Source organism: Tenrec ecaudatus, chromosome 3 (assembly GCF_050624435.1).
Source record: "Tenrec ecaudatus isolate mTenEca1 chromosome 3, mTenEca1.hap1, whole genome shotgun sequence".
Classification (NCBI taxonomy): Eukaryota; Metazoa; Chordata; class Mammalia; order Afrosoricida; family Tenrecidae; genus Tenrec; species Tenrec ecaudatus.
The window spans coordinates 171,057,465-171,075,862 of NC_134532.1; the positions used below are offsets into that span (position 1 = coordinate 171,057,465).

General features: G+C 44.2%; 1 protein-coding gene, 1 non-coding gene and 1 pseudogene across 2 annotated transcripts in view; all 3 read left to right on the plus strand.

Annotated features, from left to right (window-relative positions):
• The window catches only part of SCFD2 (sec1 family domain containing 2), a 466,192-nt gene that overhangs the window by 280,664 nt on the left and 167,130 nt on the right, over positions 1-18,398 (plus strand). The window lies entirely within an intron of this gene.
• Positions 7,028-7,105, plus strand: LOC142443925 (U2 spliceosomal RNA; annotated as a pseudogene).
• Positions 12,622-12,786, plus strand: LOC142443842 (U1 spliceosomal RNA). The gene has a single exon (XR_012783583.1). It is a non-coding gene; the product is annotated as a U1 spliceosomal RNA (small nuclear RNA).

Consider the following 18,398-nt stretch of genomic DNA (forward strand, 5'->3'; position numbering starts at 1 on the left):
GAAGAACTAGATGTGGCTATGTCTTGTGGGGGGGGGGAGGGGGAGCTCAAAGAATAGAGATATTTATCATTATACCACTCGAGGTACTTTAAGGAAATGTTCAGCCAGAGTCCTCATAGCAAAGGAAAGAACTGTGCACTTGCCCTCTTGCACACAAGAAACGTGTTAGGAAACACAGCATCGTGTCAGATGCTTTCGTTGTGCTTGCATGGAAGGACTTCGAATACTGGTTAGAATGGAGCTGATCTTATGAACTTGAGCTGCGGTTAGAGAAAAATATCAGGGTGCCTATGTGGGCTTTTCCTAAATAAAGATCTTCTTTCAGAGAAGTCTCTTTCCCCTTTCATTCAATACTGCAGTAACTGTCGGCAGTTATGGTGATGGCGCTACGTGCCGGTGGGTCAGTTCTACTCACAGCAGCCTATGCCCAACAGAACAAAACACCGCCCAGCCCTGCGCCAGCCTCCCCATTGTTGTTATGTTTGAGCCCCTCGTTGCAGCCACTGTGTCCGTCCATCTTTCCTTCCTCTTCTTCACTGCCCCTCTGTTTTATCACGTGGGCGGTCTCCTTCTCCAGGGACTGACTGGTCTCTCCTGATAACATGTCCAAAGAATGTGAGGCGGCGTCTCACCATCTTTGTCTTTAAGGAGCATGCTGGCCGAACTTCATCCAAGACAGATGGTTTGTTCTTTTGGAAGCCCATGATCCTTACAATCTTCTTCACCAGCACCATCATTCAAAGGCATTCATTCCTCTTTAGTCTTTCTTATTCATTGCCCAACTCTCACATGCTTATGAGGCAATTGAAAATACCCTGGCTTGGGTCAGGGATGGGTTACTCCTCAAAGCATGTGATCCCATTAACTCAGCAAATCGTGCTGGAGACACCAGAGAGGTAGGGGGAGATCTGGCTACAGCAGGAACACATAGAATTTCAGGCCACGCTCAACCCCGCGTCTTTGCTGTGCCCACCGCCTGTGCTGGATGCATGAGGGGTAGCCTGTTAGTTGGAGGGGAGGGGGGCGGCACTGCCCTCTAACAGCCATGTTGACAGATAAGAATAAGCAAGCAGTTCAGAGCAGGATGAATTTAAGTGCCAAATGAATGACACCCAAGACTGACCTGGATGCGCTTCAGAGCAGAAAGGATGGCCGAAAGCAGCATGCAGTCTGAGAAGGGCATCTTATCGTCGCCGTTTCATAGCAGCAGTGTGGTCTGAAGTCACCTGATGCCACTGAGCTACCATTTCCGTATCTGCTAAATGGGGATCAAAATGCCTTTCTTCACAAGGCTGTTATTGATGAGATGAGATAGAATATGGGAAGTCTGGGATGTTCAGGAGGCACTCATTAAGCTGCACCTATTCTGGTGCTGTGGACTAGACTAAGGAGCTCTGGTGACATAGTGGTATGTGTTGACTTGCTAACACAAAGGTCAGCAGTTTGAAACCACCACACACTCAGAGGGCGAGAGATGAGGCTTTTTACGCCCATAAAGTGTTACACAAGGGAAGGTCTCCCCTGCCTTAGAAGGTCATTTTGAGCCAGAATTTATTTGATAGCAGTGAGTTTGGCTTTGGTGAGCTAGCCCACTAAATACAAGGTCAGTGGTTCAAACCCACCAATTTGTTCTTGGAAAAAGATGAGGCTGTCAGCTCCTGTATCTTGGAATCTAAGCACTTGGAATCCTGTGTCTAAGCACGCCTTAATCTTGGCAGTGCTGTGTGGGGTCTCCATGAGCTGGAATTGACTTGATGTCAGTGGATTTGGGTTTGGCTTGTTCCTCTCGCTGGAGTCCCTGAGTGATGCGCATGGTTACTCTGCTGTTAATTGAAACGTTGGAAGTTGCAAAAATAATTTTCCCAGCTTTGTAAATATTGAGGGTGGTATTTCCTTTATTGCTCATTATTTGCATTTAACCTTTATATTATTATTACTCTATCCTTACCACTTTATTTCAATTTTGTTTTTATTGCTCCTATTGGGTTTCTCAGTTTGTGAAGCACAGAGGAGGGCTAATGCATAGAGAGAATAATTGATCCAAGGGTTTGTAGCAGAGGTATGGGTGCGGGGTGCAGATAGGGTGAGGGGATTTCAGGAGTAAACACTGAAGGTGGGAAGGTAGCATCAGAACTGACTGTGATTACACAAATCATTTTAAAGGTGATTTAACCATTGGTTTGTGTGGGGGTGTTCTAAAACTGATTGTGATAATGATTGTACAGTTCTTCTTGATATAATTGAACTATTGAATTGTATATGTGGAATGTGTGCAAACAAAAATGTTTTTTAAAAAAAGAAGAGAAGTTGGAAGAGGCACCTTGGAAGAGAAGCCTGGTGGCCTGCTTCTGGAAAATCAGCCATGGAAACCCTAATGGAGCTCAGTTCTACTAGGGCTCCCGTGGGTTCCCTATGAGCCAAATCAGTGACAGGTGGTTTGCAGCCCGTTGAAGGTGGTTATTGTGATCCAGACCTCCAGAATGGGGCAACCAGTCCTCATACTAAAGATATCCTTGAGCTGGAGGACCCTGAAGAATATGGGCAGAGCCTGGCTTTCAAAGACAGGAATCAGTGAGAAGACTGTCTCACTAGAAATGTGTTAAAATATGCTAAAAAGAATATGTTGGACTTTAGAGTATGTTCACAGAGGGCCTTGAATGGCAGGAAGGAGAAGTTCAGACAATATTCTGTGGGAAGTTTGGAAGCCATTGGGAAATTCTGAGCAAGGAAACTAATGAAATTAGTGATTTAAGCTCTTTTTCTGATAGCTATGTACCCTGAATTGGAAATGAGAGTTGTGATTGAAGATTGAGAAAGAATAGACAGAGGTCCATTTGTTGAAAACATATGGTACGCTTCTAGACAGTGGACTGACTGAAAGCCAATTTCTGATTTCCAATCGGGTTCCCACAAAAGATGAAACAATCTGCCAGTCTCTATCTATACATCTTTCTCTATCTACCTAGTGTTTCTGTCTTTTGCCTATCTAGCATCAATTTTTCTCTTTGATGAAATGGAAAGTAATTGCATAGAAGACCTTCTCGGAATATTGAAGCAGTATAGAGCAACCAAATTGCTGTCTAGAGAAAGACTCTCAGGCCTAATCACTTTCATAGGGTTGCTCTGGGTCAGGACCCCTCAGTGACATTTGAAGGAATATTTTCCTCATTTACACACTGCAACTCTCTCTATATACGCATCTATATAGTTAACAAGTTTGTATGTTCTTTCCTACATGCTTTTGTACGCAAGAGTCAAACTCATGATGAACAAGACTCAGATGCTTCGGACATAGGCATGGTTGCTGCATAAAACTCTCCATTCTTATTCCTTTCCATGCTAAGCAGATTGCCTTAGAGCGAGAGTCTGTAAAACGGGCTCTTTTGTGAGCGTTTGAGCATCTGTTAGGAAGTATACAGAAGCCCAATTATCAGTCTCCACAGTGATATCCAAGAATATCCAGTTGCCTTTACAGTTGAGGATGGGCCAGGGGAAGGTGATTTCATTCTGGCAGTCGGATGGTTCATGGAACGGTCTTCAGCCTTTGGAAGGGTTTGCCAACTCCGAAGGGGGTATGTAGGAACGACCATGACTCTGTCTACCCAGCTCTCTGATTGGATTCTCGTGCATCCAGCGAATAGCTCTGTGAATCAGAAAGCAGGCAGTTTTCTCTCGACTCATAGTGCTTCAACATGCTGTTCTTGTTCAGGGAAATTCTCGGAACTCTGCGGCTCTTCACGAGTCAACTTTTGTTTCCATTTTTTTTTTCATTTTAGGCTTAAAGCCTCACATCAGCCAAGCCCCTTTAAAAAATCCCTAACACGACCATGTCATTTTTCCTGAATATAATCATAATAAAAATGTCCATATCCTGGCATAGGTGGAAGTGGGAGGTTCCAAGAACACCTCCCAGATGTGTCTCTCCCAGGATATGTGCCATGGAGCTCACTGTGGAGCTGCTGCCGTTTCTGGTCGATGGCCTGGCCGGCCCAGGTTGAGTGCTCTGCCCCAGAGGGGAGGTTTTAATTTGATTAGGGTTGGTTGGTTGGTTTTCCACGAAAAGATAACTAGATTTGGGAGACTTCTGGGTGAGAGGCTGTGAAACGCTTTGTTTGTGCGTGCACCCAGGGCACAGGATGGCTCTCGGTTTGGTTTGCCTTTCTCATCAGTTACTTAAAATGTTCTTTAGAACTTGGCAAGCAGTTGGCTGGTTAGCGAAACACAAATACATCTGTAACCTTCTGTGGGGTTGGGCTTTCTTAAACTACACACAAATGCTGGCACAAAGGGAAACTGCCAATCTTACCCTCCAATCTGACTATAGGCACAGAATCCAGCTCCTATTTAAAATTATGGCGGAAACCCACTTTTTAGTACCTGGCATGGCTTCATTGGAATTGTGTGCCTTTATGAAAGGAAAATGCTTGCATAGCATCAGCACAAGACCTAAGATTTTACAAGAATCTTTACCATTGTGGCCTTATGGGAAAGATGTGTCCTTTTTTCCAGAATCCCTTAGAGCAGTGGTTCTCAACCTTCCTACTGCCACAACCCTTTAATGTAGTTCCTCATGTTGTGGTGACCCCCAACCATGAAATTATTTTCATTGCTACTTCATAGTTGTCATTTTGCTACTGTTTTGAATTTGTAATGTAAATATCAGATATGCAGGATATATTTTCATTGTACAAATTGAACATAATGAAAGCATAGTGATTAATCACAAAAACAATATGTAATTATATATGGTGAAATATGTATTGCTAAAAAAGAAATATATATTTCTAAGTATAAATAAATGAAATTTTGTCTTGAAGCATGGTGTAGCATGGGTAACAGTCTTAATATAACAACAGTAAACTGCAGTGCTACATTTTGTGACAGTATGTGTAAAAAGCCCACATCAGTGGGATGGTTGAGATAGCTTCTTTCTCACCAGATCAGCTTATCTGCATGTGGACGGACCGGCAGGAGACGGTAGAGGAGCGGTGTCTCGGTTCCTAAGACCATCCGAAATATGTGTTTTCTGATGACCTTAGGTGACCCTGTGAAAGGGTCGTTTGACCACCAAAGGGGTCGCAACCCACAGGTGGAGAACCACTGCCTTAGCGTAACATAACATGCAAATAATAGAAAGTGAAAGTCCTTTATAATCTTAACTCCTTAGAAAATTTCTCTCTGGCCACTCTGGGAAGTTTTTCTCCATTGTGAAGAAATCCTATAGAGTTTCTAGGGCGCCCTGGTGGCAGAGTGGATTACATGTTGGGCTGCTAGCCTCAAGGTCAGCAGTTTGAACTCACTGGCAGCTGCATGGGAGAAATATGAGGCTTTCTACTCCCGTCGAGATTTGCTGCTTGGGAAACCCCAGGGACAGTTCTACTTGGTTCTATAGGTTCTCTGAATAGACCTGACTCGATGGCAGTGAGATAGAGTTACTAACATTCAAGTGTCCATATTCATTGAAATCTGACCACCAGCTGCCTGCACTTACAAATATCTTCTTCCAGGCTGTACTTCTTCCTCTCTCAATGGGGTCTTTTTCTGGTACACAGTTTTAAATGTGGATGATGCCCAACTTATCATTTTTAATAGGTTATTTTGGTTTTGTAGCTAAGGACTTTTTGCCTCATTCAAGGCCTCAAAGATTCTCATTTGTCTTTGTTTTTCTATAAGCTTACTGGTCTTTGCTCTTACATACATGTTTGTGATCCATCTAGAATTCACTTCAATGTACGGTGTGAATTATAGCTGCAAGGTAATTCTTTTTACTTATGGACACTTACCTGTGCCAGCACCATCCTTGAACAGGATGACTAGATCGAATGATGTGCAATTGTTTCAGCACCGTCCACTGCAAAGGATGCAGGAGTCCCCCTTACTTTCCTCAATAAACTACCTCCGTACATTTATCAAAATTAGCTGGTCATATTTGCATATATATTTCTGAACTTTTTCTTCTGTTCCAGAGATATGGATTTTAAAGGTATTTGCTTCCAAGTCATCCAAAAATATGAAGTTACTAAATCCCATTTAGACATATATATATATATATATATATATCCAAAGTGAAAAAAATTGATAGTTAAACCCCAGCTCAGGAAAACATCCATTGTGTGGACCAGTGGTCTCCAAAATGGGGTGCACTCATAAGACCTAAAGGACCCTAGAGGAGGACAGATGAACCCCTCGGGACCAGTGGTGAGAGTGGTGATACCGGGAGGGTTGAGGGAAGGTGGGGTAGAAAGGGGCAACCAATTACAAGTATCTATATATAACTCCCTCCCTGGGGGACGGACAATAGAAAAGTGGGTGAAGGGAGATGTCAGATAGTGTAAGACATGACAAAATAATAATTCATAAATTATCAAAGGTTCATGAGGGAGGAGGGGTGGCGAAGGAGGGGGAAAATGAGCTGATACCAAGAGCTCAAATAGAAAGCAAATGTTTTGAGAATGATGATGGCAACAAATGTACAAATGTACTTGACACACTGGATGGATATATGGATTGTGACAGGAGTTGTATGAACCCCCAGTAAAATTATTTTTTTTAAAAAGGAGCCTGGAGGTAAGTGTGAGAATCTCCGTGTTGCTGCTGGGGACCTGGGCCACCTGTACACCCCTAAGCCTCCCCTCATTCCTTCTTGCTTCTTCGGGAGCGCTTTCAAAGGATGTGCTGCAGGCCAGAATAGGTCAGGACGGAAACGTAAAGCTATGAAAAGCAATGTGTGTGTCTTTTGGTTTACTTTTTTGTTGTTGTATTTTTCCAACAATGAAGATTGATGTTAAACTTTTCTAGATTGCTCCTAATAGGGAACGTGTGAAATGACAGAATGATTCCCCCTTCCACACATACACATACCATTATCAGAGGAGCATTTTTATAGCTCAGAAACATTTGATATTGAAGCCCAAAATAATATAATTCTATTTTCTTCTTTTTTACTAAATGCATACCTTTCTTCTTACATTGTAAGAGTATTAGAATCTTTCTTACATCCTAACAGAGTATTAGAATCTGCTTCCCAATCACTTCTCGGCCTTTTGGCTAAGATCAAGTGTAGAATCTGCTTCCCTACCTCTTTATTTTTTAAGGTACAGCCTACAGGTTCCCCACACCAAGGTAGAATATTTATATATTAGACTTTGGGTTCAGAAATGGTTCACACGATCCACCCACCTACCTAGCTCTCATTCATCTCCAATTTGCCAACTTACTGGGCCAAACCAACCCTCACAACCCCCGAGGACTTGTTACCCAAGAAATGAAGAATACAATGGTAGGAGAAGTCAGAGAAAATTATCGCAGCTAACTTGGAAAGGGTTTGTTGCTTATTCACTCTTTATACCTAAGCCATAAAATATGTGACCAGGAAAAACCTAAAACCTTGCGCTCCATCTTTCTCCGACCCATTTCTCTCTTTCTTACCTCCCTTGCTTGATCCTTCTTTCATCTTTGTAAGTATCATGAGCCCATGTTTTGAAAGATTAGAGAGGAGGTCGCAGTCCCTCGCTGATAATGTATTGGGCTGAATATACATAGCTACAGGATGGATAAGTAATACCAAACTCAACAGAGGTTTCTTTTACCAGTAGAATGCACTAGTGGTGGTCTCTTAGAATGCACTAGTGGTGGTCTCTTGGCCATTTTGGGAAAGGGAAGCTAATGAATAATATTTTAAACATTTTCCCTCATGGATATTTCTTAAAACTTTAACACTTGGAGAGCAAATGCTTTGAGAATTATTGGGGCAGGGAATGCATGGATGTGCTTTATACAATTGATGTATGTATATGTATGGACTGTGATAAGAGTTGTATGAGCCCCTAATAAATTGTTTTAAAAAATAAATACATGGAAAAAAATTTTTTTAATTAACAGGCAAAACAAAAAACTTTAACACTTGCCCTACAACACATCTATCCTAGAAGGGGGAAATAATAGAGTCTGAGTTAGCACAAGCATTTTTTTCCCATATTTAAAAGACCGCTATAGTGACAAACAGACACAGTGCATCAAATTATGGATGTTGGAGTCAAGAGGAACTCTAAACATCTTATCTATGTGTGACAGGGGACTGTCCTTGGACAGGTTAGCTCAGTTTCTGGATGCCACCACCCAGGACTCTTCAAGTTGCTGCCTCCGTCAGTCACAGAGGAGGGACGTGTGTGGAGACCCTGAGTGACTGAGAAGGCCTCATGAAGAAGACAGATAAACATGGCCTGGTAGGATGAAGAGGATTGGGTAGCTAAGGTGATATGTTTACAGAGCTCTTGAGGTTAGAGTCACCAGGTGCACAAGTCCATGATTCTAGACAGGGGTCTCAGTTAGAGACGATTTCTCCTCACACATGGTGAAGGCAAGTAGGCACTTAAGGGATATGGATTCTGTCAGGACATTAATGGGATAGTTAATTCAGTGCTGCTGCATGTGTGTGTACACGTGTGTATGTGCATGTGTGTATATGTGTTTGCGTGTGTATATGTTTGCATGTGTATGTGTGTGTGTATGTGTGTGGTCCCATTGCTGCTTGAAAAATAGTAAGTCAAAAAAAAAGAAAAATAGTGAATCACACATATCTCATTTGGTCAGAGGAGTTTTTTTTAACTTCACACTTTTACTAGCAAGGAAAACCTGGAAAGAGTTAGTAACCATTTTCCAGCTTGGACTTGGTCATTCTGTATTATTCTTTTAGCTCAATTTGGGAATTTGCGTGTCGTATGCCTGATGCCACGCCCTTTCCCAGCCACATTCCAGAAGCAAGTGCTGCTACCCTGGTTGCCTGGAAGTCACGTGGTGCAAAAATTACGTTGTCGTAGTTGTTTTCCTTCAATCCCAGTCTTGAGTTATGGAATCCAGGGGTGGCACAGAGGGCTAGGCTATTGGCTACAAACTGAAAGGATGGCAGTTTGAATCTAGCCAGAGAAAGCACAGAAGAAAGGCCTGGTAATCTCTTGCTGAAAGATCACGGCCATCGAAAGCCCTGTGGCGTACAGTTCTACTCTGACATACATGGGAACACCGTGAGTTGGAAATGACTTGACAGCGCCTAGTTTTGTTTTATTTTTTAGAAGGTTTTTCATGGTAATAGTCTGTCCTTAGATAACTGGCAGTATACTAGAGCATATTGGGAATATGCAAAAGTGAAAAGGTCTATTATGGAAGTAAAACTTAGGACTCTAAATAAACGGTTGGCTAATGGGAAAGAGCTGTTTTCCTTCCACAAAAGTGGTCTCTAAATTGTGCCCACTGGGCGGTCTGTCTCTATTGTTGTTGCTCGTGCTGTCATGTCAGCTCTGACTCAGTGACCGGGCCCTCGCCATCCTTAACTTATTGTTGTGTGAGCCCTTCGCTACAAGCATGTACTCTCCCTCTTGTCTAGAGTTTTTTTGGTTGTTGCCTTTACCAAGCATGATGGTCTTTCCTGACAACATGTCCAAAGTACATAAGACAAAGGCTACCCATCATCACTTCTAGAAGCATTCTGGTTGGACTTCCTACAAGATATTAGTTTGTTCTCCTGTCAGCCCATAAGTATAATCAATGTTCTTCACCAATCCCACATTTCAAATACAGCCCTTCCTCTTCGTGTTTCCTTATTGATTGTTCAACGTTCAAATGCATATGAAAAGATCATGGTTTGGGTCAGGCACAACTTAGTCCTCAACGTGGCGTTTTGCATTTTGACCTTTGCTGAGTTCATCATTTGATTCCTTGACTGTTTTTTCCATAAGCGTTGTGGATCCAAGTAAAACAAAATCCTTGGCAATGTCAATATGTTCTTTGTTTATCATGTTGTTATCTCTTGGTCCAGTCGGGAGGATTTGGATTTTGTGATCCATACTACAGGTTGCAGTCTTTGATCTTAATCAGCCATTGCTTTAAGTCCTCCTTGCTTTCAGGATGCAAGGTTGTATTGTCTGCAGCTGGTGAATAAGCCTTCCTCCCCTCATGATGCCACATTCTTCTTCACAGAGGCTGGCTTCCCAGACAGATTGATTAAGTATGGTGAAAGCATGCAACGCTGGAACATACCTTTTCTGATGTTAAACCACATCGGGGTTTTAAATCTTAACCCACAGCATTCCCTGGTTCAGATTGTATGACTGCATCTAGGTTCTGCTTAAACACAATGCAGTGTTCCCAAGTTCCCTTTCTTCTCAGGGCTTCCCAGAGTTTGTGATGATCCACACAGCTGAATGTGTTTTCATGATCAATACAACACAAGCAAACATCCTTGTGGTATTCTCTGCCTTCAGCCACGATCCAGCTGACATCAGCAATGGTATCTCTCAGCCCATGCCCTCTCTGAACCTGGCAGCTCTCTGCCAGTAGACTGCTGCAGTCATTGTTGACTGGTCACCAGCACTGCTCTCGCCACTTCCCAAGGCCGCCTTCCTTCTCCAAGCAGACTACCACATCCCTCTCACGGGGCGCTTCACACCGTGGGTTAGCAGCCCACCACTTAACCACTACACTACCAGGTCTCCTTTCTCCATTAGCTACACAGAGCATATTTAATTTGCTTTGACGTGTTTCCCCATTTAAAGCCTCTCTGTGCTGTTTGACATCAGTTAAAGCAAAGAATGTTTTTGGCTTTTTCATGGAGTAACAGAACCATTTGATGCAGTGTTGATTTGCTGATTGTGTTATAAAATGGATATTCCCATCTGTGCTTCATTCATGACAACATGGAAATGGAGATATTTTTAAGTGTAAAGTGTGATTTGAGAAACTGAAAAAAACAACAACAGTGTGGTATTTATATGAGCAAGTATAGATTTCTATTTAAGAGGTGGCCACCCAGAAGGACCAGGCCACCTTCCTTGTGTTCCCACCCTCCCTTCTCCTCATTCCTCTCCTTTTGTCCCTGACGATATTAATAGCAGCTCTCAGCAGAGGAACCGCGGGGCTGTGGAGTTGCTCACAGGTTGAATTGATCACGCGTTGCCCCATCCAGCCACCATGAAGAGTTAAGATACAGTGAAACCCAGGGCCAAATGTGTGAGATACTCTCAGAGCCTAAGCTGATGCCCTGTAGACAAGCAATTTAGAAGCTGCACTCATGTCTGCAGGCTCCTAAGGACTGCCTTCTCCCAATTCACTGGGCCCCGGGATAACCTGGGCCGCTGTGAGATTGTTGAGGTGCTGACAGGAGAAAGAAAAGGAGACAGTGGAAACCCCTTCTGGCAATAATAACAGTCCATGGTTCCACTTAAATCCGTACTTGGAATGGTTGAAGGCAAAGGAAATGGCTCTAAGTATTAAAACTAACCACTTAATAAAAATACTGTCAGTGACTGTAGGATACTTTATCATATACATACATACATACATATTTATATCCAAAAACCAAAAAACGAAACTCCCTTCCATCGAGTGCATGCTGATGCAGAGTGACCCTATAGGACAGGGTAGAACTGCCCCTAAGCATTTCTGAGACTGTCACTCTATGGGAATAGGGAGCCTGGTCTTCCCCCCGAGGAGCACCTGGTGCTTTCAGTCAGCTGACCTTGAGGTTAGCAGCCCCAAACATAAACACTGCGCCTCCAGGGCTCCCTGACATCGCAGAGTCTGGGTCAAACCCATGGTCTATGAAGAACCAAGAATGTGTCGTAGCCTACCACTTACTCATTTATCCAGTATTTATTGATTTTTACCTTACTCTGTTTCCCTTCAGTAGCCTCACATCCCTTTCTTACCTTGCTGCTGCTGGGTACACTGAGTCAGGGCTGACTCACAGTAATTGCATGTGCCACAGGAAAAAAATACTGCCCAGCCCTGCACCGCCCCCACTCTCATTGCTGTGTTTGAGCCATGATTAGTAGCCCCGATGTCAATCTTTTTCATTGAGGGTCTTCATCGCTTCTGCAGACCCTCCACTTTACCGAGTGTGACCGGGCCTTCCTGATACTATCTCCAAAGTATGTAAGACAAAGTCTCACCAGCCTCACTTCGAAGGACCCTCTGGCTGTATTTCTTCCAAGATTGATGGCACTTGTTCTCCTGGCAGCCCACCTTATAGTTCGTGTTCCTTGCCAGCACCGTGACTCGGGTACAGCAGTCCTTCCCCGTCGTCCTTACTCATGTCCGTCCATCGTCCCAATTCATTCATTCGTCTTCATAGCTCTTGCATTCACGTGAAGCCATAAAATCACCTTGGCTTGGGCCAGGCCTTCCTTAGTCCTCGAGGTGACACCTTTGGTCTTTAACACTTTGAAGACGTCTTTCCCAGCAGGTGTAATGCATTGTTCATCTTTTGACCGCTGCTTCCATGGGCAGTAATTTCTTTACTATCTTCCTCAGAACTAACCATACCATTAAAAATATAGGACTTCTCTGACAGTTTGTCTTACTGTGGGGGCTTGGGTGTTGCGATCCTGGAAGCTATGCAAATGCCAGCAGGCTCACCCACAGTGAACAGGTTTCAGAGGAGCTTCCAGACTAAGACCAGCCGAGGAAGGAGGAATTGGCTACCTGCTTCGGTGGAAGTAGCCACTGAAAACCTTATGCACAGCTTGGAAACAAAGCCAGGGGATGGAGGCCTAATGAATGGAGGCAGAACATTGTCAGAGATAGTGCCAGAGGGTGGGTCCCTGGAGTCGGAGGGCACTTGAAATGTGACTGACGCAGGGGAGATGCGATGATCACGAAGGTGGTTTTCCCAGGACGAGGCTTATCCATTGCACTCCGGATGTGCTGACCCCTGCCTGCGATTTCCCCAAATGTGGGAAACTCGGCTGCATAATGTGTGGTAGTGGGGGACTGTGCTCGTGTTCTCCCCTTTAAAAAGGAAAAAAAATGTGACTGAGGGGGAGCTGCTTTCTCAAAGTTGAGTCAGCCATAGTAACATGAGTCCAGTAAAGCCTGAGGGAGTGGAGCCTTTTGCTGATGAGCATGAATCAAGATAGTGAAATAGCAGCAAAACCCTGCTAATGATTGGATCTTGGAGTGCACGAAGGATGAATCTAGGAAAATTGGAAGTCATAAAATATGAAGTGGAATGTGGAAAGATCAATATGCTAGGCCTTGGTGAGCTGAATTGGAGAAGGGCATCATGCTTGGTCAAGCAGAGGGGCAGAGAAAAACAGGAGGGCCCTCAATGCAGAGCACTGACACCATGGCTGCAACAATGGGCTCAAGCGTGGGGACAATTGTGGGATGGCACAGGACTGCAGTGTTTCCCCTTTTTGGCATTGGGTCACTATGGGTGGGTCGGAACCTACTCAGTACCTAGCAACAACAACAACAACAGCAAGATTTTCAATTCTGTTAGTTAAACTGTTACCCAAAGCACGCTAGATGAAAAGTCTTTTGTTTTCAGCATTTATTAGACGGTGCCTATAGTAGCCTGTTTGAGTTGAGCTTTTAATTATTGAGTCTTCTATCACCTCCTTAAGGAGCCCTGGTCACCTAGTGAGCTGCACATTGGCCTGCTAACCACCAGGTCAGTGGTTTAAACTCCTCCAGAGAAAGAGGAGGCTCCCGCCCCTATAGAGAAGTACCACTTCAGAAACCCTGGTGGGCAGTTCTGCCCTGCCCTGAGGGTGGCTATGAGCTGGGATCCACTCGACGGTGGCCAGTTACTTTTCACCTCATTATAGTTCTTTTCTTTTTAAAATATACTCTTTATTACAAATTTGGTGAGTATTTATAGATGAACTCCATTTTCTATAGAGTTATTTTCTGATGCAGAAATGTCGCCTAGAATCATTTGTATTGAAGAGGTAAGGGGATCTTGCTTTTTGAGTGTCTTCATGACTCAAAGGTCCTGCCTTTGGGGCTGTTTCTGACTCATGACGACCTCAGGTGGTCAAACAGAACCCTGCCCGCCCGTCCGCAGGGCAATTAGCCCGAGGGTGAATTGTTCCACAGTGGACCTCCTTTCTTCCAATGGGCCTCTGAGTGGGCTCAAACTTTCAACCTTTGGTTTAGCAGGCGAGACGTTAACTATTTTGTTTTTAGAACTCCTGCCACAAGTGTTTAATGAAAGTAGGCATCTTGCAAACAGCAGGTTTTCCGTTGCTTGGTTGTTTCCAGATGTCCGAGAACAAAGCTGCTGCTGACTGTGGAGTTTACATTCCAAGCCAGCCTCAGATTCTTTTGAATCATAGCATCTCTCCAAGGCTGGCTTGTCATCAGCATGGATTTCCCCACCACCCCGATCCCTCGCCCAAACGGAGGAGGCTTCCTCTCCTCACGTCGCTGTGAATCTCACCCTTAAACGATTCGCTTCACATGGCAAGCGTACACAGCAGCCAATAGCGACATCCGTAGAGTTCACTCTGGAAGCCCTGCAGATTGGCACTTGGAGTTACACTTAATTAAGATTCTGTCTCACTCCAAAAATGATACAAGATGGGTTCAAAGCAGTGATTTGATGTCAAGGCAAAGAAGCTTAAAGTCAAAAATAAAATTAAGCTAAAAACCAAACCAAACTCACTACCAGTGAGTCGTTGCCAACCCTCTAGAACAGGGTAGAACTGCCCCTGTGAGCTTAATGCCTGTCTTTCTCACTTGGAGCGGCAGGTGGTTTCAAACTGTGAACCTTGCGGTTAGCAGCCCAATACGTAACCACTGTGCCACCCGAGAAAGGTAACTAAACTTACTGGATGTAATCATAAAATATGAAATAAATGCCATACGGCCCTAAGTAATTGTTAGATATTGGCCTAGATTTCGCACAGGGTTTCCTATCAGCGCAAGAGGGCAAAGGTTAGTTCAAATCTGAGCTCATAGAGGGGACTAACTGATGCCACCCAGATGCCACCTTCCAAGAGGGGGAGCTTGTAGCCATCTTCAGCCGCACCAGTAGTTTCGGACCCGGTTAATGTGAGTCTCTGGTTCCTTTTCCCAAAGTTTACCTAAGAAGTCCTGACTTCCCAAGAGCGGAGTTTTCAGTCAAGATGGAATTGGAGTCTTAGAGGCCGAGGTCGCTGCTCATCTCAGCAATGCTCGTCTTTTAAAGGAACAAATGTACCCGGAAGAAAGGAAGAAGGGAAGGAGAGATAGGGAGATGCACTTGAAGTTCAGTATTCCCTGTGATCTCATCCTCACCGGCACCCAGTGTCTCACTCTACGTTCAGACCCATGTATGTAGCTGTGAGTCTTTACTCCTGAGCTCTCTGTACCCAGAGGTCTCAAGAAAGCCCAACTCCCTTTGCACACCGGCAACAAAACAGACTGCCTGTGATATACCAGAAAGCTTACTTATCTTGAGCCCCTTAGATCATTTCATACAATTATTTAGACCAGCCAGAGTGCTGCCGAGTCTGTACATTTACCTTTCTCTTCCTCATCCATTTCTCTAGCAAGTAATTCTTGAACTTCAATGATGCCAGGCACTGGGGATAAAGCCCCAAACCCACGGCCACTGAGTCAATTCCAACTCACAGAAACCCTACAGACCCTTTGGGCCTCAGGGGCTGTAAACTGTTACAGGAAGAGAAAGTTTGGTCCGCCTCTGGAGGAGCAGCAGGGGTGGGTGGGAGGATTTGAACTGCTGGCCTTGCAATTAGCAGCTCACTTCTTAATTCAGCATGTCACCAGGGCTCCTTAAAAATGTTCCAAATTTTAAAAAAAGTCCCAAATCTCATGAGCTCATACAGTTTATAATTATTATCTCTGTTGGTGCTACTGCTAAGAAGCACGCGCAAGTTTCTAGCTTACCGTTCAAGTCTCTGAAGCATTATCTCAGCTTTATTTGTGATCTTTAAATTGCCCTATGAGGTAGCATGGCAGACCGTAATACCCTTTCCTCACCAATCAAGGAAAATTTGACACTTGCCAAGTTCACACAGTGAGAACTGAGATTGAAAACCAGGGCCTCTAACTGCCAGGCCCAACTTTTTCACGATGATACCATTCTATGTCCCAATTGGCTATTTCTCTTTTATTTGCTATCTCCTTTTTAAAAGGGGGTGAAGTATGGGGTGGGGTGGGGCAGCTTTATTTAACAATATAGATGCAGGTGTGCAGATTTCTCAGAAAACCAAGCCAATAGTGAAGTCTACTCAGAAGGTAGTTTTTTTACACCCGCCTCATTTAATATCAGCTTCCACGGGCCTAACGGACCCTGCTGGTGCGGTCCAAGGCATTTTCAGGAAAGAGAACTGAGGAAACGGTGTTGTTATTGTTTTGTCGCTTCTGATCGGAAAGTCAACCCCACAGTATGAGAAAATCGCATGTTTCAATGTTTGTACCTTTTTACACGCATTTCTCTATAGTTAACTTGCCTTGGCCATCCATTTGCAATCCAACTTCCTTTCCCAGCCTCCCAGAGATCATAGGTGCACGTTCTGAGAGCTCACAGAGACGCTTGGGTACAAAGATTAAAGTGTCCAGTTGCTACCCCAAAGGTCATCCGTGTGATTCCACCAGCTGCCCCTGGGAGTGCTCCTGGTGAGGCGTCAGCCTACCAAACCCCATGAAGTGGTTCCAGGAAGAGTCAGAGTTGGCACCATGGCACACAACCACAATGCTTAAGGGATAAGAAACTAGCAGACAGAGGGCTTCCCACCACCCAGGTCCCTTGACAACATCTCCAGGGGCAATGACTGTTATGCTCTATGACCCATGGACCTGTGACCTCTCCTCATTTTTCATACTAGGACACTGGCACTCCGTCAATGGGGTAGAATTGTCCCAGTAATGTTTTCCATCTGCTGACATGGCGTGTCACCTGAGTTCTGTCTTATGGTCTCCAGGGCCAAGACTGGAGGCACCATAGAACAGCCTTGGTCCTGTGTCAGCACTGTTCCCTGTATCACAATAAAACAAACTTTTGCTGAAGTATATACAGGACATTTCCTGGTGCGTGGGGTGGGAGGAAGAAGAAGATGCATGCAAGTCTAGTTTCTTAAAAAGTCGGAAAGGCATTTCTCCACCACCCCTCTTCCCCCCTCTCCCCCACAACTTCAAATCCTGACAGGTCTCAAAGGTCACCTTCTCGAAGGAGTTTCCCCAGCAGTGCCACCCTCCGTGAGCTCCTGTAGAACTTATTTCTTACCCCTGTGAGTGGGAAGACTGTAACTCTTCAAAGGGAAACAGACACTCTGAATCTTTTAAAGTCCTGAGTTATAGCTGCAAGATGGTGTCACTCGGTAATGTTGACTTTGGAAAAGTGATTCCCTATTAGTTTTAAACGAAATCTATAGGAACATAATACATTTAAAGTTGTGATTGTTTTTCCTGAATAGTTGAAAACTAGTTTCCTCTTTTTCATAAAAAGTTAGGAATTCATGTTTGAGGTTTTACAATTTTCAAAGACAGTTGAAAATACCACTGAAAATTTCCATTGTCAAAAAACTGAGAGGCTATTTGAAGCTATAAAAAAAATCATTTAACGGTGACCTGTTAGATTTGACTGGTCCATCATCGGTTATTGTGAAACAAAACGTTCACAGGAAGAGTCTAAAATTAGCTTCTACTTTAATTGAGAATTTCCAAGTATTAGCATTTCACCATCTAAGAGATGTGTTTGTTTGGTCATGAAGCTCTCAAAACTCAAACTCACTGCCATCAAGTTAATTCTGACTCTCAGGACAGTACTGCCCCTGTGGGTTTCCAAAACTGTAACTATGGGAGCAGAAAGCCTCATCTTTCTCCCAAGGAGCAGCTGATGCTTTTGAACTACTGACCATGAGGTTAAAAGCTCAACACATAACCTACTATGCCTCTAGGGATCATAGTAAAAGTTATTTTTCTCAAAACGTTATTTTTTACTTTAAAAAAATCTATCCCTTTGAGGCTGGCTTGGACATTCTAGGAAGAAATGATGAGATGGCCACAGGAATATTTCTAGAATGAGGACTATCTTGGCCCAAATGTTAACTTGAACAAAAGCCAGCTCACCTATTCTGGCATTAAGACTCCTCATGCCAAATTCCCAACACAGGGCAGCGACGGTATTCATGATTGGCTCTTGGTTGAGCAGAAAGTAGCCAAGGCCATGCTCATTGGACAAGAACATCATGCTCGGTAGAGGGCCAGCAAAAAAGAGGAAGACCAACCAGGAGATGGATTGACACAGCGGCTGCAACAATGGGCTCAAACACCACAGGTGTGAGATGGCGCGAGGCTGCGCAGTGTTTCCTTCTGTTTTATGTCAGGTCCCTATACGTCAAAGCCCACTGGGCAGCATCTGCCTCAGATGACCCTCCTAACTGCAGGGGAGGCTGGGAAACACGGGGTTTCTGGGTGCCACACAGGAAGAAGAGGATCACACTTGGGTGAACAACTGTCTAGTCTCTTGGGATACACCTGCGATCATCTCTTGGTAAACCTCGTCGCAGGCCCAGAGAGTGGGGACACAGAGAAACATACAAACACCAGAGCTATTGGCGCCGGAAATGTCTGGATGTGAGTGACTGACTTCATGGGAAGTGGAGAGGGAGCGT